Genomic DNA, 24451 nt, shown 5'->3' with positions numbered 1-24451 from the left:
ACATGATGGATGTTTCAATGTTTCAGGGGAACATATCTCCAAGAATGCAGCACCAGTCTTAATAGGTGGAAGATGAGAACCAGCAGAAATTATACAGAGAACTGGGGTTATCTGATCGAAAGAAAGAAAAAAAGAAAGAAAGAAAGAAAGAAAGAAAAAGAAAGAAGAAAGAAAGAAAGAAAGAAAGAAAGAAAGAAAGAAAGAAAGAAATAAGAAAGAAAGAAAGAAAGAAAGAAAGAAAAAAAGAAAGAAAGAAAGAAAAGTAGAGCAACCTTAGTCCTCAAGCATATGAAGGATTGTTGTAAATAAAATAGTGGACAGATAGTCTCTATATACACAAAACCAGAAGAATCACCAACTAATCAAGTATTTCTTGAACCTTATAATCATGTACTCAGAACAATGTGAGCACTACAGGAGATGAAGATGTAGAAAAAAGATCCACACATAAAACAATGTCCTAGGAGATAATGTCCTAGGAGATAAAATAAGCCTGGTGAAGCATCAGTATAAAATTACGTGAAGCTGCATAATTAAGTATCATGATTTGTCATGAAAATGATGAAGAGATAAACCCTGGGGGGGGTGGGGGTAAGGAGCGGGGGTGCCGTGGGAGCTGGTGATACTGTAAACTGGTTCTACAAAGTAGGCCAGTGTTTCCATAGAAGTTCTAAGCCACTGACAGAATGCATGTCAGTGTGGAATGCTCTTTTGGAAAAAGTACTATTTTTGCTTCTAGAAAAAAAAAAGAAAAAGGTTTTTCATCCAGCAATTGGTAAGATGTTCTCAGTCCAAAAGGCTGAAAACCACAGCCTTAATGGCCACCCAGAGAAAATTGTAATTGATCCAATTTTTTTTTATGTTTTGATTTTTTATTTAAATTATGCTTAGTTAAGATAGAGTATAATATTAGTTTCAGGAGTAGAATTTTATGATTCATCACATTCATTTACACCCAGGGCTCAACACCACAGGTGCCCTCCTTACTGCCCATCACCAGTTTAGCCCATCGCCCACCCACCACCCACCACCCTTCCAGCAGTCCTGCTTGTTCTCCATAGTTAAGAGGCTCTTATGATTTGCTTCCCTCTCTCTTTTTTTTTCCTTCCCTTATGTTCATCTGTTTTGTTTCTTAAATTCCACATGGGAGTGAAATCATATGGTATTTATCTTTCTCTGATTTATTTCGCTTAGCATAATGCCCTCTAGTTCCATCAACATTGTTGCCAATGGCAAGATTTAATTCTTTGCTTTGGCTGAGTAGTATTCATATATATATATATATATATATATATATATATATATATATATACCATATCAAATGACCAGTTCTTGAGAGCTTCCCCATTTTTGAAATAGGACATAATATTGCAGCAAATGGCAGCTTAAGGCAGAGCAAATTCTGTCTGAAGTGACAAATTCCTTTGAAAATATGAGTCCAAAACAGAAATACTCACTGTGAACCCTGAGATTACAGGAGACTCTAGATGGAAAGGACTTTACAAAAGAAAGTAAAGGTTCTTCACCTTAATATTGATTTTTGTCTTGTTTTGTTTTGCTTTTGGATCCAAACAATACTCTTTACTGGAGAGCAGATGTTCGGTAGAAACTGGAAGTAGTAAGTTCAACCAAGGGTGTCACTTGCTTCATGTCCGACAGACATAGTCAAAACAAATAAACAGAAAAAGGCCTCCAGAGAGTCTTCCCTTTGTGACTGCTTTCTCCAGGTGACATGAAACAAACACAGCCTCCCACATCAACGAGCCCTGCGCCCCTTGGGAGGCAGCTGTAGACTGCTCTACAGTGCGTGGGCTGGAGGCATCCAATGTCTCCGATGGACTGGAACAGTCCCAGAGAGAAGGATGGGGGTGATTGCACTGCATCCTCAGAAGCTGCTTTCACACGATGTGAGGGCCTCTTTATATGAAGTCTTTTATCGATAAACTCAATTCTACTGGGAATTTGTCAAGACTCAAACCTCTTTTTCAAAGGAATCCTATAACATATCTATTTAACTCGTTTTTCATAACTTGATTTAAAATGTCCCGACTTTCTATGTCTTCCTTCCATTGGCCTGTTTCTCACATTTTGAGTATACAGATCTCCTTCGAAAGATTGGTGTGAGCAACCTGTGAGCAGGAACTATATTGTAACACACCTGGGGGGTTCAGAAGGAGCAGTCAGGGTGGTTTCTCCTGAGAAGCACCAAAAAAGTGCCTAAAAATCTTCTGGTGTTGGAAATCCCGATGAGAGCCTTGTCTCCCTCACCTTGGGCAAGTGGTCTCAGCTCGTTCGAACCTGTAGTCTCCTAATTATGATATTTTCTTTCAGAAGCAAAGTGGATTAGATCATTGATAAGTCAAACTGGAGGGTCTGAGATTTTACCCTACTTGCAAGCTAACAAGTTAACCTGCCACAGGTTTCTGTACTTATACTGACAGGAGACATGAGAACTGTGGGTCAGAGACAAAGACCATCTATCTATTCCTCACAGGTGAATGTAGAGCAATATCTTGCTTTGGTCCCCAGTGTGATGAGGACCAAATGGCACCTGCACACGCAGTGGGGGTGTGTTAGAGCAGATGAACTCTGAAATTAGGAACGTCCGATCTCATGTAGGGCTGCTGGTAACCTTCCCAGCCTCCCCTCTAAGGGCAGAGATTACTCATTACCTTGGAATGTAAGCAGATCTCCAGGGAGGGGAAGAAATGGGCTTTATCTTTATTACTGGGATGTCTCCAGAGAGAGGGAGAAACATCTCCAAGCTTTACTATCCTGGAATGTCTCTTTATACAAACATTGGCTTAAATTCCTTTGCTCAAAGAAACTAGACCATGCAGGAACATGAGGATTCCATAGATAAATGGAAGCACCCAGCAGTTGCTTACTTGCTTAAAATCCTCAGTGGTTCCCTTCTGTCACTAGAATAGCATCCCGGGCTATCTTGTTACGGGCCAGGAGGTCCTGCTTGATCTAGTCCCTGTCTATCTTTCCAGTCTCATCTCATTCATTTCCGTTAGGCTCCAGGCACACTGGCCTTATTTGCATCCCTGAGACAAACTAAATTTATTTTTACCTCAGAATCCTTCAACTTGCTGCTTTTTCTGTCTCGAACACTATTCCATGGGACCTTCCCAGGACTGACTCCTGAGCTTCATCTAGGTGCAGCTCAAGTGTCACCTCCTCAGAGAAACCCCTCGTCTCCCCAGCACTAGTCCCTCTGGACCACATCACCATCTCATTGTCTTCATGGCCTCAGGGCCATTACCATTATCTTCTTATAGTTCTCAGGTTTCTGGCTGTTTGCCCCTGAAAGAATGAAAGTCCTGTGAGAGTAGAGAACTTGACTGGCACTCAGTTTTTAATCTAATAGCTAGAATATTAGCTAGAAATACTGCCTTATTCCAGTAAGTAGTTGTTGAATGAGTGTGGGATGTGTAAAATGGTGATAATCATAGTTATTTCATAGAAGTCTAGGTAATTTGACAAATGCAAACATGCTTTGTAAACTGTACATACATATAAAGTAAATGTATTCACATTGAACCCAATCATACAGGGATTGAGGTGAAGGTATCATGTTAAGGGTTAGCCCTACAGTGTACTCTAAATAGTCATTAGTCTACTCCAGAACATAGCATCCTCTGGCAGAGCACGTAAGCCAAATACAAAGAACTCAAAAATCTGTGGGGGCCTCATTTACATGTGCATCTTTTTGAACTATTTACAAAAAGCTATAGAAATGCATGAATGAATTTGATGTAGCCATGTGAGAATTTTTTTTCTCACTCTTTTTTTAAATATTTATTTATTTATTTGAGAGAGGAGGAGAGTCTTAAGTAGGCATCACACTGAGCACAGAGGCCTTCTTGGAGCTCATGACCCTGAGAGCACAGCCTGAACCTAAATCAAGAGTCGGATGCCTAACTGACTTAGCCACCCAGGCACCCCAAGAATTTTTTTTTTTAATTTCTTTTATTTCTGAGAGTTTAGCTCAATATGGGACTAGACATTCATTAAATATATATTAAAATGAATTGAATTAATTATCCAATATGTAGATAAAACTGCTCCTAGGACATAAAGATCATTTTCTTTATTCAACAAATGCTTATGAAAATCTTCAATATGGCACGGAGATTTTCCCATGATCTGCCACCAGGCAAATTCCCTAAGATCATCTTTTGCTCTTCCCTGCCTCACACTATACTCTAGATACAACTGATCTACTTTTATTCCCTGACCTTGGTCTACTGTTTCTGACTTCTGTTCCCTTGTTTATTTTTATTTATTTTTTATTAAAGATTATTTATTAGTTTATTCATTCATGAGAGAGGCAGAGACGTAGGCAGAGGGAGAAGCAAACTCTCTACAGAGAGCCTGATGTAGGACTTGATCCCAGGATCCTGGGATCACGACCTGTGTCAAAGCAGATGTTCAACCTCTGAGCCACCCAGGTGCCCCTATTCCTCTGTTTAACCGATGCTCACTGACTGGAAAGCCTTGAGCACATCCACCTTCCCGTGCTCAGGTGGGGCTTCACTAGGCTAGGAGGCGATTCCAGATCCTGCTTGATTTTCAAGCCCCGTGGTTACTGGAGATGTGCCTTTCATCGTGCTTCCTGCATTTGTCTCTGTCACTGCACTTACCCTGTTGTATGATTTTCTGTTTCCATATCTGTTTTCTCCACTCTACTTGCCTCTTCTGCGACAGATTGTGTTTGAATTATCTTTTAATCTCCAACATCTTTATGACAGAGTAGGTGTTCAAATTATACTTGTTGAAGGAAAGAAGGAAGGGGGGATGGGAATGAACAGATGGAAAAAGGAAGGAAGAGATAAAGGGAGGAAGAATCATTTTTGAAGTGGAAAAAATAGAACTTTCAAATATAGTAATCTGATTAAATAAGGTGATAAGAAAGCAGAAATGTAAGCCTTTTGATTCTGTCTTGGTTAAAATGAAAAGAAATTGCAAGTAAAAATCAATTTGATACTTTGGGAGTAAAGTTCTATTATGTCAAATATCAGTCACTAATAGAGACATGGGTTGAAAAACATTTCCATTCTAGTAATCTCCATAGTCCAAAGAACAAAGAAATCAGACAGGAGAGAAAGATGTCTTATTTACATCTGAAATATATGGACCATGACTGTTACTATGTTTCCTTAAAAAGATATGAAGCTTCCCGAAATATTCACAAGTTCTTTATGGACTTTTCTTTCCAGAATGGTCTTACAAGTTAAATACAAATTTCTTAGAATGTTAACTTTAATCACAAAGCATGTAGAACAGTGAATTGTTTATTTAATCTGTAGAAAACATTTGTTTTAGGGACTGCAATTTATTCACTTAAAATGCAGATTAACTAGTTTTTCTCTCTCTTTTTTTTTTTTTGTTGAGGTAAAACAGATGTCCAACATTATGTAAATTTCAGGTGTACAACGTTACAATTCGATGCTTGTATACACTGCAAAGTGATCACCATCACTAGTTACCACCCGTCACCGTATAATTGAGCCCCTTCATCCTTTTAGCCCACCCCTAACTGCCATCCCCTCTGGTAACTACCAATCTATTCTCTGTATTTATTAGTTTGCTTTTGTTTTGTTGGTTGGTTTGTTTTGTTTGTAAATGAACTGTTAAGCTGACTCATCGTTATATAAATTGTGTGAAATCCACTAAAGAAAATCATTCAAGGCCCCTGGGTCTAGTTTTTCTCTATGCCACTTTTGTAATACATAATAAAAAAAGGAAAGTTCTGTGGCCAACTCAAACCCAAATACAATAAGCCCAGTATCATTGAAAATATATTATCCCTTATTCAACCATACACTATTATCATGGGTTCAGTTTTCCAAACAACACTGCTGGAGGTCCAGTCTTATATTGTCTCTGGTGTTAAAAGATAAACCAAGGCATCTAGAGATTTTTCAGTTTATTTGATCATTTATTGACTCAAACCAGGCAGTACCAAACCAGAAGTGGTGAGGAGTGCTGGGTGGGCAGGAGCCATGGGAAAGTCATACAGAGAACCTTTGGGAGCAAGGAAAGTATTTGATTGGTCACAGCAAAAGCCTAATTGACTTTTTGTGATTGGTTGTCCTTAGGGCTCTGCTTTTCTAACCTGGAGATATTAACAGGCTTAGGTTTTGGTTTGCTTACGTGGACCAGCTGCCAGGGCATCAGAATCACCTCAGTCAAATGGCCTTGTTTAATTATTTTAATACTGGATAGAAATTTCCCTCAAATTCTTACAGTCTACATTTATTTTTTAACTTTTAAAATGTAAAAAATAATACAAATATCCTCCACCCCAATCTGAATTTCCCAGATGTTGGGAACAATTTGATGCTGCTCTTTGATCCTTTTTCCTATTTCAGTAATATTTTCCCCTTTCCACTTAAGGAAGAGATGAAGGTTATTTTCCATGTATGACTTGGCTGCTAATAACAGGGCATTTAAGAGAAATGTTACAGGGCCAAAGTGGGATAGGAGACACCAAGAGGTCCACATTCACTGTGTAATTGCATCATGGTATCCTAAATGAAATCCCTTCTCTCCAAGAAGCATGACCAGGTGACAGCCCAGTTATTCTGGGCATAGGTAAAAGGAGACATCTCAGTGCTCATCTCAGAAATCTGCATGAAGCAAGACTGATTCTGTGTGGCATGGCTCATCTGGGCTGCAGTGACCACCTGAGACACCAGCAGGCCCAGGCTGGGGGGCAAGCTTCTTGCAGTGTTTATATCCGTGAGATGAACAGTCACAGCTATGTCAATGATAGGCTATTCCGTTGGAAGTGGCCTTAGGAAAAATAAACAAAGCCCAGCTGCATTTCTAACATCTCAGCTCTTCAGTAGAAGGGAAGGGCTCCACCTCACCATTCTGTCCGGGAATTAGTAGATTTTTACGATGTCTGATATATTTCCGAAGTTTAGGAGTAGGAATAATAATACTATTACCTACATCTTATTGGACCCTTAACCATACTTAGCATTTATTTTCTCAATGAATCCCCTCAGTCACCGAATGTGTGTTACTATTCCCATTTTCCCAGGAGGTAAAGTTATACAGCTAATAAATGGCAAATCCAGGATCTGAACCCCTGAGTCTGTCTGATTCCAAAGTCCTAGCTCTGACCATGACCAGTGGCAGTTGCCAGATTTCAAGCCAACTAGAAGACAGGAACATCTGCCGAGGGAGGAAGTGCGTCTGCCGACCAGCCTTGGAAATAAGCAGTCATCAGTCCCCTAGAGCACAAGAAGGCACTCCCAAAGGCTAACTGCTTGAGCTCAGTAATTCAGGAGTGAGAAGAAAAAGGTGGAAAGTAATCTGTAACTGAATGAAGCAATGGTGGTTAAGGGAGCTGAGGCTTCTCAGGGTGGTGGGCAGGAAACAAGTGATTAAGAGCCTTTTCTGCAATGCTGGCAGTTAGGACTTACTGTGTGCCAGTGAGCAACCCTTGGACTCACTTAACAGTGGAGTAATACAAACAGATCTGTGTTTTGGAAGATTCCGTTAGCCACAACATGGAAGGTCAATTGAAGATGAGCCATGATGGTGGCAAAATGGAGGCCGAATTGGTGGGATTTGGAGACTGAGGATGTGAGGGAGATGGAAGAGCAAAGGATCGTGCCTAGGTTTCTAATCTGATGGGAATAGGTGACTGGTGGTACCACTCACTGAAATAGGAAACGGGAAGAGAAGAAGGTTCCTGCTGATGGCTCAGATTTGGACATGTTGGATTTGAGATGTCTGTAGGATATCCAAGTGAGTGATAGACAAATAAATCTGGGGCTAAGGATGGAGGTCCAGCTGGAAAATGGGAATGAGGAAGTCACTAACTTATTGTGACACATTAAGTTAGAAATATGGATGAGTCTATGAAATAAGAACAGAAATCTTGATCTAGACCCTTGAGGATTACCAATAGGTAAGGGATGAATAGAGGAAAGGGAGCCATGAAAAATGATCGAGAGAGAATGACCAGAGAAAGGAAAACCAATATGTATTATTCTAAAAACCAAAAGAAGAAGTGTAAAGAGAACTTGCCTACTAAACTCAGACATGACAAATAGATCAGTAGATCAGTAAATGCCTTCTGTACTCCCCCAAACAGCTGCCAAGGTCTTTACCATGTCATGTTACTGTTTGTTCACCTAGGAATGGACAAGATCTTCAAGGTCTGGGGCTGGTTATTTGTCTCTGGATCTCCAAGATCTGAAACATGGCCATCGGCTTAGGCAACCTAGAACAGCTTCCGTAAAGTGGTGGGGGTGGAATTCTGGTTGGAATAGATTGAGGAATGAATGGATGAGGAGGATTTTAAAATGTTATATCTCAATTATCCAAGCTGAGGGAACAGAACAGAAATGTGGGTGATACAAGAAGAGATAAGCCCAAAAGTTATATTTGACTTTGAACATCGACTCCATAGAAAATCTGTGTTCTTTCATAGATTCAGATAGCCCTTCCTCAGCCCCAGCCCTCCTCTGATGTGACCCTAATGCCTGTAGCTGGAACTTGCCCAGGAAAGGAAAGGAGACAGTAGACACTGCAAAGGGGATGAGCCCTTGCTCTGTGATTGAGAACTAATATGAAAGGGGCCTAAAAAAATGAAGCTTCGTGTAAGGAAACTCTGCCACTGCAGATAACAGATAATCATAAGGTGTTTCATTTCTATTTTTGTGACAAACAGAAGGCCTGAATGTTTGCAAGCCAATAAAACATCCTCAAGCATTTGAAGATTAATGTACTTTATGATTTTGGATGAATGCCATTCAGAAAATGTTTCCTTCATGAAGGTGTCATTATAATAATGAATGTTTTGCATTTGGGGAAGTGGTGTAATATTTGGAATGTTCAGCCAAAAGGAAAAAGATTAGTAGGTAGCTCTAATGACTTCTGGAGAACATGAGAATTTTAGTTTCTTGAGTCTTCTTTTTATTTTTTTCACCCCAAAGTCAAATGAAGGGTGGAGTAAGGAAAACTTGAAAACAGAAACAAAGAATTGACTTGACTTGATCATAATAATAACAAAAGTACTTCATGTACATATCAATTTGTTTTTTTTAAAGTGCTTTGACGTGCCTTAAGCTGACTTGATGTATATTTATAAATAAGCCATAATGAAGGCATGTTAGCTGTGATAATCCTATGATAGAGATGAGGAAATTGATGATCAGATATAGCTTCATCCTTAGCAGCACCATCCTTTTGACAAAATGCCCAAACCACCCTCCCACCTTTCCACCCTACCTTCCTCCCTTTCTTCTCCCTTTCCTTCCTTCCTTCGTTCCTTCATTCCTTCCTTCCTTCCTTCCATCCTTCCTTCCTTCCTTCCTTCCTTCCTTCCTTCCTTCCTTCCTTCCGTGGAGCACTGAGTACTCTGCCATTGTGATACTGTGATGTAATAAGAAATGTAAAAAAAAAAAAGAAGAAGAAAGAAAGAAAGAAAGAAAGAAAGAAAAAAGAAATGTATATTTTGATCTTCATTCCTGGCTCCTAAAACAGTCCCAGAACAACAAAGATGAAAGGAGCACCTTTTGTTTTAAGATTTGGTTTCTGTCCCCAGTTCCTAAAATTGTTCTGGTTTAATAAAGATAAAAAGATCGTCTTTTGGGATGCCTGGCTCAGCGGTTAAGCACGTCTGCCTTTGGTCCAGGACATGATCCTGGAGTACCAGGATTGAATCCCATATCAGGCTCCCTGCATGGACCCTGCTTCTCCCTCTGCCTATGTCTCTGCTCTTTCAGTGTCTCTCATGAATAAATAAATAAAATCTTAAAAAAAAAAGATAATCTTTTCTTATTCATTACCAGCCCCTTTCAATCCACCTGAGTTTATATTAACGAGGTAACTTTAAGAAAGTTCCTAAGGATGGGAACTGGTTCTCAAGGGAGTCAACCTTATAATTAGAGAGTTGGAACTTTCAGTGGCCCCCTCCCCATTCTACCTTCAGGTGGTGGGGAGGCTGGTGTCGAAGTTAGCCACTAATGGTCAATGGCTTAATTAATTGTGCCTATGTCATGAAGTTTCCATTAAAAAAATCCTAACTGAAGGGGTTCAGGGAGCCTCAGAGTTGATGAACACGTGGAAGTGGCCCAAGACTCGTGCATCTAGAAAGGCCATGGAAGCTCTTTGCTTCCCCCATACCTTGCCCTATGGGTCATAAGAGGAAAACCCCATGTTTGTGTTACACGTGGTAATAGTAGTAGTAGTAGTAGTAGTAGTAGTAGTAGTAGTAGTAGTGAGAGAAATGGAGTTTTTAGTCATGTACTATACAAGGCATTAATCTGATAAATATCTTATTATAACCTGTGTTCCCAAGTTATCTTATTGCCAAATAGATATTCTTCTTGGATTTCTGTATACAGGGAGATGAGAGCTGTATGTGGTCCAGAGCATGAGTTCTGCGTCCATTTCCAAGGTCTTTGACCTGGGGCCAATTAATTAAATTTTGTGTGCCTCAGTTTCCTCACTGGTAAAAGAATCCCTCCCTTAGAAGGTTGTTAAGAGTAGTAAATGAGTTAGTATTTGTAAAGTCCTTACTTGGCACTCAATAAACATTATTTAAGTGTATGTTTAATAAATAAATGAGCTGGGTAGGCTCAACATTCCTTTGTGAGGGAAGAATAGTTCTTTATTCCTTATTGCTCAGCAACTTGTTCACACAATTATAACTAATCTCCAAATACGCGGGAGCAAGACATTCACTTTATTGCTTCTTTCCACCATCTAGAAGAAATTCCATAAATGAAAGAGTTTATGAGAACCAAATATATATCACCAAACATCTCCTGTAAAGGCTCAGATCCAATGCCTACTTAAGGAAGAAAGGCGGCTTCTTTCCTAGGGTGCACCCTTTATTCAAATCCTGGGGGACATTCCATATCTGAAATGTAGAAGCTAATGATTCCCAGAGACCACTTTTTGAGATTGTTGAACTGATTTCATCAGTTTATGCCATTTGTGGGTGGGTGGGAAGATTTTACAGTCCGCTACCAATTCTTTCCAACTGCTAGTGAAGAAGAACATTCACTCATGGTTGCTTCTATTAAGGTCATGAGGTCACAGCATAATTTTTTTCTCTTGTCCTTACAAGGAAATCTTCAAAAGTTTCTTCAGACAGGGAACCAAAAATAGTGACAAGGAGAAAGAGTTGCCAAAGATATGTCCTCCCCCCCCCCCTCTATTTCATTTATAGTAAAATCTTAAATCTTTGAGAGCAGTTTTGCATGTTCCTCTCGCTAGACACTGTTTATTTCAAGTTGTAATTCATGCTGCATTTACACCACCACTCTCAGGTTATCTTATGTTTAAATATCCACAGCGACCACTAGTCCTTTCTGGTCGTTTCTTAGTGCCAATAATTTTCCAGAAAGTTATACTCACCTTTTTCTGTCTCTGCCAAATTTTGCAAGATTCTATAGTCTCTGAGAGGCAGCAGTGGGTAAGACACCATGGGCTCTGAGGGCAGAAGACACGAGTTCAAGTTCTGGACCTACCATTGGTTCTGAATCTTGGGAAAGATCTCCGCTCTATTTCCTCACTTCTGAGATGCGAGTGATGGTACTGAAAGTTCCCCTTTCTTCCTCACAGAGTTACTGGGAAGATCAAGTGAAACGCTGATGGAGAAGCACTGGAAAGCTCTATTTAAAAGTAAGTTACATTTGTGCTTTAAGCATTTTCTCTGTATGTATATTTCACAATAAGTAAAGCTAAAATAATTGAGGCTGAAAAATATAACTGATATTTGTAAGTTATTGAATTCGCAACACACAAGGTGTCTATTCAAATATTAGTGTGCATACACACACTACATACACACTAGGGTGCTAGACATGTCAGTGCTCTAACCAGGACCACAAACTTCTGATTTACCATCTGTGAAATATTAGAACCTAGGATTCGGAAAACAGATTGTATTTTCTCTGCCCATAAAACATGCATCTTCTCCTTCTCTTTCTAACAAACGGAGGCTGGATTTTTAGCAGATCACACTGATGCCCAGCTAGAGGACAACACGTCTCACTTTCCCTTACAGTTTGGTGTGACCCAGGGAAGTTCTGGCCAATGAGATGTAAGCAGGAGTGCTGTGTGGGATTTCCAGAAAGTTCTGTAAGTTCTGTAATAAGGAGGAGTTGCACCATCTCTCTTCCCTCTCTTCCCTTGTCCCTCTGTTTGGAAAGTGGCTAAGACGGCTGGTAATGCAACCATCACCTCAGGTGTGAGGAAACAGGCTGCATCCTAGGAAAGGTGAGAATAAGACAAGAAAGGTTTTGTGTATCTGTTAACAATGGAGTCAACAAACAAATCCTGGACTACCTGGCTCTAAAATTCTTATGTATGAGAAAGAATTAAGCTACTACCTTGTTTTGCCTTTTTGGGAGGGGAGAGAGGGATCTGTTACTCAGAGCTGAACCTGATGTTAACTGAAAAATATCTCTCTGTGACCCATCCATTTTTTTAAAGATGTTTTTATTTATTTTAGAGAAAGAGAGAGCACGAGCAGGAGGGGCAGAGGCAGAGGGAGAGATCATCTCAAGCAGGCTCCTCATTGAGTTTGAGCCGGAGTCAGGGCTCAATCTCATGACCCTGAGATCATGACCTGAACTGAAACCAAGAGTCCGACACACCGAACCTGAGTCACCCAGGCACCCCTGTAACCCATTATTTTCAAAGACAAGTTTGAGTCCCTTTTCTGAAGATGCTGGGAGGCAAAATATGTGGTCCCACGTGATTATTTGGCAATTTATTGACGACTTTGTGATAAATCCCTGCAACTCCCAATTGTTGCTCTTTGGCGATCAATATGACTTGCACAAATGAAAGGTTGGGCCCTGTCAGCCAAAACAGAACAGAGTGTCTTAAAAAAAAAAAAAATCTGTTTAGGAAAAAAAAAAACAGTGAATTAAACAGGTCACCATTGAGTTGCCTGTCACTTGCTCATGGAAGCTGATTTGATGGAACAGCACCCTTGACACGGGTGCTGATGAAGATTCAGGGTGGCACATGGAGGGGGGTGGATGAGCACGTGTAAGTACGTGGGCCAATAGTTTTGTGCACAACATTGAGAAAATCTACCTAAACAGCATTTATAGCTGTATTTGAAAACTGATGAAGTGATTTGACAATATGTCAATATTTATTGGGCAACATGATGTTTTTGTACTGACAAAATAAACAGCCTGTTTGGGAGGGCACACTTGGCCATCTTGTTCTCAGACTGTGTGGTGCTGCACTGTCTTCTTCATTCACTTACTCAGCATGTTTGCATAGAGTGCCTACTGCACACCAGACTACATACTGACACCGGACCACCTTGCTGACACAATTCCCCCTTCTGGGATGATATCTTTTGTTCTCCCCTTGTCTATGGCCAATGTCCCTCAGAGGCCTGAGTCTGGCCCGAGAAGGCTCCTTGGATCACCACAGCCCTCTTAGCAGTGGTTCCCTGCTCTGCTCCAAGATCCTAAGCACTTTGTATCTGCACAACCAGTTGGGCACTAAGAAAATGCTACCTTAACTGTTTTTACATTTACTCTACTGTAATGCAAGTGCCTTGAGTTCAGGGACACATCTTTGGTGCTTAATAAATGCTTGTGGATGATATCATGTTTGTTTAGTACTTGACAATTTCTTTGGTCAACATTAATTGAGCATCTCCTGCATGCCTTGTGCTATCCTAAGCACTGGTGGGGAGAAAAGATGAATTAGACTCAGACTCAGGGGCCATTGGAAGAAGAGAATTGTGAACAAATCATTGTAATTCAATGTCATAGATGTTAGAAGTTTGGAGCAAGTGTTAGAGTAGAAGCTTCTGATTTATCCTTGGAAAGACTTCATAGAAGAAGCAGTGCTCCCCCGCTCCCCAGCTCTAAAGGGAGAGGAAAGGCCAGGTGAGTGAAGGAGCCTTTCATAAACGGCCAATGGGCTCTTCATAATCTCTTGCAAAGTAGGCAGGGCATGAAGAACTGGGAACAGAACATGTCAGAGCACGTTGTCCAGGAGCTCCGGCTGTGAAGAGAAATGAGATGGGCCCAGAATTCAAGCTCTGGACCCTAATCCAGTGCTCTGTCTACCATGCCTCCTGGTCTCCCTAAGTAACATGGATGACCATGAGTTCGACCCCAGAGGAGGTCAGGTGTTTCTTATTTTCTCAGTGAAAATGAGTCGAGTAACCCAATTAATTTACTTTATTGCATTTTCCCCTTCCATTTTTCATAATTCTCTCATTTATGAGGCCAGAGTTTTTAGTAATTCCCCTTCCTGGAATCTTCCCTAAGGAAATAATCAGAGAGGCAGACATAAATTTATGTACAAAAACTTTTCCAGCAAAACTATTTATAATAACAGAAAATAGGGATCCCTGGGTGGCGCAGTGGTTTGGCGCCTGCCTTTGGCCCAGGGTGCCATCCTGGAGACTCGGGATCAGATCCCACGTGGGGCTCCCGGTGCATGGAGCCTGCTTCTCTCTCTGCCTGTGTCTCTGCCTCTCTCTCTCTCTGTGTGACTATCATTAAAAAAATAATAATAATTAAAAAAAATAATTAAAAAAATAACAGAAAATAGGAAACAACTTAAATTTCCAACAAAAACAGACGAGTGGGCAGGCCCTAAAGATCTTCCCATATATTTTAATAAAATTTTTTAAATGCTTACAATTAATGTTATTTAAAAAAAAGGACAGGATAAAGACCTATGATTCCAATTTTATTGGGTATACATGCCACTATATGCATAGGGAAAAGAAGGGTTTTCAGCAAGATGCTCACAGGGCCATGTTGGTGCCATTTGTTTGAATCACCTGTTTTCTACAGTGCTCATTGTAGCATCAGAAAAATAAATAATTTTTCTTTATTTTTCTGATACTACAATGAGCACAGTAGAAAACAGGTGATTGAACTCCAATAAAAAAAAAAAGGAGAAGAAGAAGAAGAAAAGAGGCCGTCTCTTTCCACCGGGAGCCCGAAGCTAGAGAGCCTCTTGGTGCCCAGGAGCCTCACCATGCCACAAAATGAATATATTGAGTTACACCGAAAGCGCTGTGGCTATCGTTTGGATTACCATGAGAAAAAGAGAGAAAAAGAGAAAGAAAGAAGGTCGAGAGGCTCATGAACGTTCAAAAAAAGCAAAAAAGATGATTGGTCTGAAAGCTAAGCTCTACCATAAACAGCACCATGCTGAGAAAATACAAATGAAAAAGACTAACCAGATGCATGAAAAGAGAAACACCAAACAAAAGAATGATGAAAAGAGTCCACAGGGAGCAGTACCTGCATATCTACTGGACAGGGAGGGGCAGTCCCGAGCTAAAGTACTTTCCAATATGATTAAACAAAAGCGAAAAGAAAAAGCTGGAAAGTGGGAAGTTCCTTTACCCAAAGTCCATGCTCAGGAAGAAACAGAAGTATTAAAAGTCATTCGAACAGGAAAGAGAAAAAAGAAAGCATGGAAGAGGATGGTCACTAAAGTCTGCTTTGTTGGAGACGGCTTTACTAGAGAACCACCTAAATACGGAAGATTCATTAGGCCAATGGGCTTACGTTTCAAAAAGGCCCATGTAACACATCCTGAATTGAAAGCCACCTTTTGCCTGCCAATACTCGGTGTAAAAAAGAATCCCTCATCCCCACTATATACAACTTTGGGTGTTATTACCAAAGGTACTATCATTGAAGTGAACGTGGGTGAGTTGGGCCTTGTGACACAAGGAGGCAAAGTTATTTGGGGAAAATATGCCCAGGTTACCAACAATCCTGAAAATGATGGATGCATAAATGCAGTCCTGCTGGTTTAACAGCAGTTTCAGACAAGTAATCCCTTATAATTACTGAAGACTACACACCCGTCAGGAAGACCACCATAGTTGTGGTGGCTCTGGATGCTACCAAACAGCCTTACGTATCTACAGTCATCAAGACATTTATTCTACTGTAGAACAGTTGAAATAGACATTTATTAAAATTAAAAAAAGAAAAGAAAAATAAATAAATAAATATTCAGTAATAAAATGCAAAAGTCATCGAGAGGGCAATAAAACTAAGACTGGATTCCTGTATTGGTCAGGGTGTCCGGAGAAGCAGAAATAGTAGAATGAGAGAAAGAGAGAGAGAGAGAGATTGATTTGTTTGAAGGAATCGGTTCATGTGATGATTATGGAGGCTGGCAAGTCCAAGCTCTTTAGGGTAAGCAGTGGCTGGAGACCCAGAGAAGAGTTGATGCTGCAGTTTGAGTCCAAAGGCAGTTCGCTGGCTGAATTGACTGAGAGGTCAGTCTTTTTTCTAATAAGGCTTCCAACCGACTGAATGAGACCCACTCACATTATGGAGGCTGACTTCTTTTACTCAAAGTCTAACTGACTTAAATCTTAATCTCGTCTAAAAAAAGACCTTCACAGAAATGTTGGGAATAATGTTTGACCAAAAACCTAGATATCATGGCCTAGCTAAGCTGACAAATAAAATTAACAATCACAATTCCATAACTACTTCTCACCTGTAGACCCAACCATTTAGAGACAGAGACTATCTCCATCCCTCTGTTACATAGCACAGGTCTGGCTCATGGTAGATGTGCAGCATGTGTCGAGATGGGTGTGTCACTGAGTGAGAGAGCAAATTGCGAAGAGGACAGACACTAATATTACTGATTTATCAATCCAGAATGTCACAATCTACAGTCAAGTTCCCTTAGCCTGGGACCTGGCCAGCCTTCAGAGGAAGCCACATCACACTGTAAGGACAGGCCTCGGCCACCACGATTACCCTAAACCCACAATTATCCTACCCTACCCATATTTCTAGACCTACCAAAAACTTTCCCTGAGCCCAGAGACTACTAGTCCATCCCAGTGATGTCGCCCTGCCGTGAACAGTGATCAGTGGGAAGCACAAGTCCTATAGACCAGAGGTACGGCCCCTCTGGGGGATGCTTGAGTATAGGCTCCTCACTAGACAGCCTCCTTTGCCTCAGTCCAGGCAGGTAGCTGCGGGAACAGCAGTTCAGAGCGACCTGCAGCCAGCCAGTGGCCCCTTGCTGCCTCAGCCCCTGCCGAGAGTGTACAGCTTCTCTAGCCATCACAGAGCCCTTTTCCATTTTTCTATGTGGCTGTTTGTCCCCTCCGCTCTGGGTTTCCCATTTCACTGATTAGTTCAAATTTGCCTGAGCTAGAATCTTTCTTGAAACCACAGAGCCCCAGATCCTCTGACCTGCTGATATTCCCCCTCCTTCTGGAGCCTCAGAAGGGCAGGACTCTGGGTGCCCAGTCAGTTCAGAACAGCCTGGTTTAGTAAAGACATTTCAATAGCTGTGGTCACCATGGCACAAAGGCCAGGAAATTCCAGAGGCCCAGAAAGTGATTTGAAAGAAGGAACAAAGGACAAGTTTGTTTTTTATATAAGGAATAAAAATCTTCTATTCAATGTCCTAGTCAATCTTGTCCTAGTCATGCAAAAATGGTTTGGGGGTTTTTTAATGAAAAATCTACTTTGGGGAATAAGTTCTAAGGTCTCACTTATTTCACAGGAAAATTCACACACACACATTCTTATTGAGGGAGGGAGACTATGATTTTATTTAGGGGAAGGGATAGAAGCTGGGCTTGGTAGACATTAGACTACATCAACCACAGTCAGAAGCAGGTTTGAGGTGGGGATTAGAGGACTGGGCTTCCCCCCACAGAGGAGTGGACCTGTTATGTGCATTTATCCCTTTGTAGGCACAAAAGTGCAGACATGCAGTCTGTGTGGAAGGGGTTAGTTTTGTGTACAGGTGGGAAGCATACCTGGTGGGCAGCGTCCCAGAAAATCAACAGCCTAAAAAGTATGGGTCATATGTTGTCTGATGTGATAATGCACATATTTATGGGTCACTTACCAATTGCCAGGCACTGTTCCAAGTGCTTTGCATAGATAATCTTATTTATTTATTTATTTAAAGATTTTATTTATTAATTCATGAGAGACACAGCGAGAGAGAGGCAGAGGGAGAAGCAGGCTCCATGCAGAAGGCCGACATTGGGACTCAATCCCGGGTCTCCAGGATCACACCCTGGGCCTGTGATCCAGGCGCTAAACCTGGCTGAGCCAACCAGGGATCCCGATAATCTCATTTAATGTTCACAATGTTCCTATGGAGTAACTATGAAAATTCTCCCTACTTTGGAACTATGGAATCTGAGGCCTAGAGAGTTGATGTGACTTAATTTGTCAAGTGCATAACTAGTAAGTGATAGAGCTAGGAATTAGTCCTAAAACTGTCACTCTTAAATGACATGCACACACACACACACACACACACACACACACACTCATGTACACATACACACAGATTTTGGGGTGCTAAGGTCAGATGTCCTGTCTCTTCTCTTACACAGAAATGGCATACAAACTCACTTTTTCACCTCCACAATCCCTGCCTGAGCCAATCTCCTGACCTCTATTCCTGTTCCATCTCACTCCAACATTCCAGTTACAAATCTAAACAGCTGTATTCCAGTCTTGACTTTTCCTTCATTATGTTCCCGCCTGTGAGAGCTCTGGACTGAGAAGTCACCACATACTGGGATTAATAGGCATTCTATGACCACTGAATGGCTGCCCTTGGACACCTGTTACTTTGGCCTTGGCAATGATGGACCACATGGAGAGGAAGCTGAAGAGCTCTGCCTCAGCCCTCAGGAGACCCCAGTTCTACCTCTGACCTATGAGGCAGCCTCCTAGGCACAAGGTTCTTATCCCTAAACTTAAGAAATTGGCATCAGCTACCTCTGAAACACTAACAAGTTGTGTTTCAGTGGTCTCTTTCCAGGGGTCCCAGACTGGTGATTCTTCTTTTTGTAGCCACCAGTCTTGCCCAGGCAGCTTTGTGGTCTATCTTGGGGCAGGAACAAGACACAAGGAGATTTATTTGAGGAATCTGGCCATCCACACACACAAGTGTTCATGGTGTCCTCTGGGGCATAAAAATGTAAGACCCAAACACTGACAGCGACTGCATCTTTGCCAAGTCTTGCTTCCCTGAGCTTTCTGATTTATAGGATCAAATATATTCCTCGATTCAGAACGACTTGTTCTTCCTCTCCTTTCAGGATATTTATGGAGGAGAATTGTAGAATCACTCATGGTCATTCAGTGAAAATAAAAATGGCATAAGACTAAATGACTCATCGTTTTAAATCAATACTTTAGAGAAAGGTAAATATTTGCAATTTATCCATTCTGTGCATTATACAGCATTAGGAAAGCATCAAAGAACAAAAATAGCCTCTGGAGGGCAGGCAGGTGCCCAGAGGCACTGCGAAAGCTAAGTTAGCGCCAAGGGTCATGTGTAGTTAGGGAAACCACCCCTCAGAGAGGTGAGGGAGAGCTCCTTTCCTTTGAAGCACCAGCCTGGCCTTTGGAATTTGCTGATCTTTCCTTAGAATGGTGGGATTAACGCAGTGAATCTAATCCTCTTTCAGGCATTGCTGGGACTACCGAAAGGAAGAGAGAAAATAAATACGGTTAGTGGTTTGGCAGCCAGTGAGGCAAGTGGGGTGCAGATTATTCCTGACTAGCTAATTTCTTGCTTTATGAAACCCTCCTTCCCAAAGTTGTATCCTCCCCAAACTACATTTTCCAGCTTTGCTCATACATGCTTGCTCCAAAGCACATAACCAACACCAGCTATATCATTTGTAGGGCCCAGTGAAAATTGGAAATGTGGGATCCTTAATTCAAAAAGTAGGAAGGAAAGGTGCAGTTAAACGTACTACAAGATAATCCATTTTTCTTTAAAAATATTTTATTACTCATAAAATGTGCTATGGTGTCATAGTAATGTGTTAATAGCAACATAAATTTACAAATTGAAAAAAATTGTGTCATAATTTTAAATCAGATGGTAAGGGACAATACTTTATTAATGTGCCATCTTGACTGATCTTAAGATTTTTCTAACCTGCTTTCCCAAAAATCCATGTATTATTAGGTTCTCAACACTTATGCTTTTAGCAACATGAGTTTCAATCAATTTAATCAAAAGTGATGCCAGTTGCTCTTATCAAATGTAGAACACAAATAATTTTCCATAATTTTTGATTTTGAAAAGGACTTTTCTGATGCCACTGTTATTGGAGTTGTTAAGAATATTTTATAGTCTCTGACAACATTTTTAATGAGTAATTTTGAAATACAAATTTTAATACCCCTAGAGTTGATCATTCTTGCAGAACTTTTCTAAAAAGATTTAACTTCTCATACAAATCAGTTTTGTGTAGGTCTGAATTTAATTTTATTTTATTAAAGATTTTATTTATTTACTTATTTGACAGAGAGAGAGAGAGAGAGAGAGACAGAGAGCACAAGCAGGGGGAGCGACAGGCAGAGGGAGAGGGACAACCAGACTTCCCGGTGAGCAGGGAACCCACATGGTGCTCCATCTCAGGACCCTGGGATCATGACCTGAGCTGAAGGCAGACACTTAACCTACTGAGCTACCCAGGTACACTACCGAATTTAATTTTAAATGCAAATTTATACAATGACATTTTGATGTTTCCTCTGGCATTTCCTATAATTTGCTGAGGCCATACAGAAAACTAAAAATGTGTTCATGATTTGTACATAATTCAGAAGGACTATTTATGCTTTCCATCACTGTATAATCAATGACAAAGAAAAATTAACCATGAAACTATTTTCCTGTTGATAATTGATTTCATGTAAAGCTTCATCTGAAAATAGTGTTCTTTTCCATCAAATGTGACAATATCAAAATTCGAACATCTACTTCTAACCCTGTAAATATTTGCTTTGCAATGTTGCACAGTTTTACAAACCAGAGACTCCAAACTCTGGAGAATTCTAATGATTCTCTAACATGTTTATTGCAATGCCCACGAGTATGCTTTTATTCTGTAATAATTCACTAAGCACCAGCAGTTCCTATCCTGACTCTCAGGCTGGAGAATAGAAATCAGATTAGATTCACTGCATTCATATTTTTGCACAGAGGTTGCAAGGAGGCACAGACAACGTGGCTTCCCATTCTGGTCCCTGCTCTACCCTCTACAGATCCCTTTCTCTCTCCAGGCAGCAGACACTACCACCACAGCTGCCGTCACCACCACCAACCTGGGCCCAGGTCCCAGCCCAGCCACCTCTTGGATGCCTTGGACTGTCACGGGTGAGGACGTCAGCACTGGGCATCCTCACACCTGCAGATCTGAGTGAACGTGTAGATGCTGCTGCCCAGGGCACCTCCTCTGCCCGTGCCCATGCTCCACTGTCCCAGGAAAACAAAAGTTCAAAGGTCAAATTATTAAGAATTTCAAGACAGCAGCAGCACTAGACCAGTGCGCCAAGCACAGGCCCCTTCAGAGACAGGATCCCTGTTTTCCTGTACCGACTGCAGGCCATGAAGCCGCTCTACAGAAAGACAGGTCTAGTGATTAGACACATGCCTGACAGTCTGACTCAGGAGTGAGCTGTGTAGAGACAGGTGTGGCAGGGGTGGCGGGGGGTGGGGGGGACGCTGTTCTGTGGGCATGGTGGCCAATGGACACAGTATGTTTCTGGGGTAGACAGTAGTGGTGATTTCTACACCACTGCAACTAGAATGGTGGATGGAGGCTGCAAGGCCTTGATCAAGCCAGTGAGATGGAATAATTCTGGGAGTTATTCCTGGAAATGCACCCCAAAGCCAATTTCTCTAAATCCCCTGGGGTGCTACGAGCCATCCACTATCTCCAATAAATCTCTTTCTCTTTAAACTAGATCAGGTGAATTCTTGTTTGCAAATAAGAACCCTGATAATATGATAATTTTACTCATTTTACAAATTGGAGTATTTACGAAATGGAGTATTATCATCTTTCTACCGATGAAGAAACTAGGTTCCAGAGAGAACTTGCCTATGTCCATGGAACAAGTGGATGATACAGTCCAGATTCAGACCCAAAGCCTGGACTCTGCTACCATACTGTGCAAACTCTTCTTCATACAACTTCAGAGAGCTCAATAAACCATCCTCTATACTGCATCATAACTTCGTACTGAATATCTGATCCTTTTTCTCCCGGGATAACATCTTTCCCCGGGGGAACTATCCCTTCTATACTATTGTCAACCACATGCCTTAATTACCCAGTAAATGCGAGGTACATGAACAGCCTTGGCCAATCAGAGTATCCCACCTTTCAAAACACAATGATGGGCCTGGTGATGGACTCTTGACCCAGACAAGGTCATTTTGAGTCCACTTTGGAGGGACACATGCTATGCTGGGAAAGTGGGTCTCTCCTTCTGAGGTTATAGTCATCATGTAAGTTAATTTAAACCATTTTTTCTATCCAAGTGGAGCAAGAAGCCAACATAGAATAAAGCTGAGTTGGGAGACACTCTGGTGATGTCATTTAAGCCCCTGGATCGAGCCATTCCTGAAGCTTAGAGTGATCCAATAAATTCTTCTTTTTCCCTAAGCTATTTGAGTTGGTTTTCTGTCTTTAAACATTAAAACAACAGCAACAACAATAACAAAAACAACAAAACACTACAAAGATAACTTCCCACAGCAGAAGGGGCAGCAGACTTGAGTCTTTTTTTTTTTTAAGATTTTTTATTTATTCATGAGAGATACAGAGAGAGGCAGAGACACAGGCAGAGGAAGAAGCAGGCTTCATGCAAGGAGCTTGACGTGGGACTCGATCCCCGGTCTCCAGGATCATGCCCTGGGCTGAAGACGGCACTAAACCGCTGAGCCACCCGGGCTGCCCCTTGTATTTTGTATTTTTTGTATTTTTGTATTTTTGAGTTGTATTTTTTGACCACTGTCTGCTACCTGCCTCTATAACCCTGTGGAGACTTCTTTGATCCAAATCCTCACAAGAGACTCTCTTCCATTATTTATTTTGCACTTCTGTTCACAATGGAGGTCACATTGAGCAGGAATTACTGCTACAACCACTCAATCACTCTACATGTAATTTATGAATCTTTCTTTCTCTTTACCTTCTATCTCTGGTCAGGCCTGACTCTCCAATAAAAGGCATTATTAATCCCTGTCAGAGACAGAGGAGGGTGTGAAGGAGGAGCTTCTCTTTACATTCTAAAAACAACATGAAATACTTCGGATCATGTGGCTTATTATAAATAATGTGATTAGGTTAACACCAGTGTCTGGGTTTCTTGCTTTCTTTTATTTATTTTTTAAAATATTTTATTTATTTATTCATGAGAGACACACACACACACAGAGAGGCAGAGACACAGGCAGAGGAAAAAGCAGGCTCCATGCAGGGAGCCCGACATGGGACTCAATCCTGGGACTCCAGGATCACACCCTGGGCCAAAGGGAGATGCTCAACCGCTGAGCCACCCAGGTGTCCCAAGGGTTTCTTTAGAAATATATACTAAAATGTACTAAATGGAACCAAAGAAATAATCTCTCTCAGTGTCAGGTAAGTGTGGGTGGCTCTCTCTCTTATACAAAAGATGATTTCATAGGAATCTGGACATGGCATTACATAACGCTGTATCGGAAGTACGCCAGTCTCTCCTGAGTCTAATCAAAAGGAAACATCAGCCAACCAGGAATTGAGGGTCAGTGTATAAAGGAACTAGCCCTGCGTTCTTCCAGTATGTCAATGTCATGGAATACAAAGAAAGGTGAGGACCTGTTCCAGATTAAAGAAGACCAAACAGACATCACCACTAAATGCAACACAAGAGCTGAACTGATTCCTCTACTGGGGAAAAAAACTATAGGGACTCCTGGGTGGCTCAGTGATTGAGCGTCTGCCTTTGGCTCAGGTTGTGATCCCCGGGTCCTGGAATCAAGTACTGCACCGGGCTCCTCACAGGGAGTCTGCTTCTCCCTCTGCCTGTGTCTTTGCCTGTATGTATCTCATGAATAAATAAATAAAATCTTAAAAAAAAAACCCTATAAATGACATTATTGGGTCAAGTGATAAAAGTGAAGCAAGTACAGATAGCCTGCAGTTAGTGGAAGGAGAGCAGTGGTGTTGAGTTTCCTGACTCTCATCATTATTCTGTGGCTATCGAACAGAATATGCTCGTTCTTAGGAAGTACATGCTGGGGCATTAAGCGTGTGGTATATGCAGCCTACCTGGTAGTTCAGGCGAGAATTGTAAGTGCACATACACAAAGAAGGGAACGATAAAGCAAATGTGGCCAGTGCTCAAAACTGGCAAGTCCAGACAAAAGATCTACTGGCGTCCTTTTGTACTATTTTTATACCTTTTATGTAAGTTTGAAATTATTTAAAAACAAAAAAGTTTTTTTTTCAAAAGAGCCAGTCTTTCAAGTTTCCTTCAACCCTCATGATTATGCTAAAGAGAAAGTATCAGTTTGGAACTAATAATATAAATAAAGAGAGAGCAAGCCTCAGGCTCAGTCCTTGGCAAGTAGCAGTTATTAGCTAGAATTTAATTGCATAATTTTTTCA

The 24451-nt window shown here is 41.1% G+C and overlaps 1 pseudogene; it reads left to right on the top strand.

Annotated features, from left to right (window-relative positions):
• The first annotated feature begins 15009 nt into the window (after positions 1 to 15009).
• On the top strand, positions 15010 to 15841 carry LOC121499001 (annotated as a pseudogene).
• The last annotated feature ends 8610 nt before the right edge of the window (positions 15842 to 24451 follow it).

The sequence above is a fragment of the Vulpes lagopus genome, chromosome 9, assembly GCF_018345385.1.
Source record: "Vulpes lagopus strain Blue_001 chromosome 9, ASM1834538v1, whole genome shotgun sequence".
NCBI lineage: Eukaryota > Metazoa > Chordata > Mammalia > Carnivora > Canidae > Vulpes > Vulpes lagopus.
Note: the sequence above shows the minus strand (reverse complement) of the source record. Positions and strands in the feature narration are given on the sequence as shown.